Source organism: Penaeus monodon, chromosome 2 (assembly GCF_015228065.2).
Source record: "Penaeus monodon isolate SGIC_2016 chromosome 2, NSTDA_Pmon_1, whole genome shotgun sequence".
Lineage (NCBI taxonomy): Eukaryota > Metazoa > Arthropoda > Malacostraca > Decapoda > Penaeidae > Penaeus > Penaeus monodon.
This window is the reverse complement of record NC_051387.1, coordinates 5,364,671-5,367,170: the sequence shown is the minus strand read 5'-3', so window position 1 is coordinate 5,367,170 and position 2,500 is coordinate 5,364,671.

Below are 2,500 nucleotides of genomic sequence, written 5' to 3'. Positions count from 1 at the left end.
TCTTCTCATTACGATAACGAAGCGTTCTATACTATAAACAGCTGTAAGAATACTAAATTTGGGGGTTCAAAAAGCTAAATTGAAATGGTGCTACTCACCTTTTTAAGCACCTTACTAACAGTGATTTACAAGAAAATGATAATGAAGACATGTTTATAGAAATTATGAATAAGAGTGATGATCACGATAGAACTTTTATTGCTATTAACAGCGTCAATAACTACACCAGAGATAATAATGGAAAGAGTAAGAATGTAAGGATAAAAATAATGATACATTGATAATAATTTTAGTTAAAATAATGATAATAATAATGATGGTAATAATAACAGTAATAGTAATAATAACAGTGATAAACATATAATCTTATTATTCGTAATAACAACAACAAAGATGATAACGATAATAATAATGATAATGATGAAGATAATAATAATACAGTAATAATGATAACAGCATAAACAATACTAATAATGACGATAATGATAAATAATTATGTTAATAATAATAATGATGATAATAATAATGATAATAATAATAATAATAATAATAATGATAATAATAATAATAATAACAACAACAGCACTGATAATGTTAATAATAACAACAGCAACAACAATGCCAAAGATAATAACAACAACTACAACATTAATAATGATAATAGTGATAACAACAATAATAACATGAACGGCAAAGCAAAACGGGAACAACAAAATTAATAATAATGATAATGACAGTGATAATAAAAAGTATGATAATGATAAAGATAACCACAATAATGGCAGTGATGATAGTTATAAGGATAATGTTAATAATGATAATAATAATATTAATTATAATAATAATAATAATGATAATAATCTACCACCACTGCTTAGACTACCACTGATACTGCTACTAGTACTAAAACTACTGCTAATGATAACAAACCAATACCCCCTTCCCCCGTTCTCCCTTTCACTCTCTCTACTAGCCTCCGGGCTAGTACAGTGGTAACGTGTCGGCCTCTCATCCGAAGGGTCGGCGGTTCGCCCCCGCCCAGGCGCGAGAAGTTGCAACTGTCGCCTGGAGGTTACTGCTGTGGCTGGGCACCACGGCGGGCAAGGACTCGGTTCGGCCGAGTCAGCAGCAGCTGACACATGTGAGCAAAATCAAGCAGACAGTATGTCCCACCAAGAATATCCTTTGTAACAAATGGAATAAAAACCAAACTTTTACAAACTTTTTACTTTTTACAAACTCTCTCTCTCTCATTCTCTCTCTTTCTCTCTCTTTCTCTCTCTTTCACTCTCTTTCTCTCTCTTTCTCTCTCTTCTCTTCTTCCTCTTTCTCTCTCTTTTTCTCTCTCTTTCTCCTCTCTTTCTCTCTCTCTCGTTCTGTCTCTCTGAATCTCTCTCTCTCTCTCTCTCTCTCTCTCACTCTCTCTCTCTCTCTCTCTCTCTCTCTCTCTCTCTCCCTCTCCCTCTCCCTCTCTCTCTCTCTCTCTCTCTCTCTCTCTCTCTCTCTCTTTCTCCAGTCACTATGAACAAATCAGGACGTTGCATCACTCTCCAGAGACACGTATGCTATCCACTCCAGAAATGCATTATGTGGAACCAAGAGATGAACACAATGACATTCAGATCGTTACCATTAATATAATCTCTTGTCCCTGTCTCTGTTAGTTTTTTTTGGTGTGTCCATCTGGTTCTGACTATGTCTGTCTTTTTTTCTGTCTTTTTCTATTTCTATTTCTATTTCTGTTTCTATTTCTATTTCTCTTTATTTCTATTTCTCTTTCTCTTTCCCTTTCTCTTTCCCTTTCCTTCTCTTTCTCTTCCACTTTCTTTTTCTTATTCTCTTTCTCTTTCTTTCTCTTTCTCTTTCTCTCTCACCCCCCACGTTCTCTGTCTGGTTAGAGAAATATGAAAAAAAAAAAAAAATTAGCCGATCAAGAAAAACTTTACCTGTTTCATGACAAATTTTTTTTTAAATCTTTTTCATCGTTGGTATAAAGATTATTTTGATTTGATCTCTTTATCTATTTCATTTCCTCTTCCTCTTCTTTTCTTTTCTATTTTTATTTTTTTTCTCTCTCTTTTTTCTTCCATTTTTTTCTATATTCAGGAATCTATCGCCCTCCCTTTAATAACGATTTGACGGAACATTTAAACTTTCCTCGAACATAACAGGTGTTCATTATAACATAAGTTCCTAGGGAAGGGGAGCTCATTAGCATACAGGTGCTACTCTGAGAACAACCAAAGCCTGAGTATTTTCTAATCTTCTCTCTTTTAGGTACGTTTTCATCTTTTTCTTCTTTGTTTTCTGTCCTTGCCTCTCCTTCATCTCCATCTTCTTCTTTCTCGTTCTCTTTCTCTTTCTCTTTTCTTCCTCTTTCTTCTTCTTTCTCTCTTCCTCTTTCCTCCTCTCTCTCTCTCTCTCTCTCTCACTCTCTCTATATCTCTCTTTCTCTTTATCTCTACTTCTCTTTCTCTCACTCTTTCACTCTCTCTTTCTC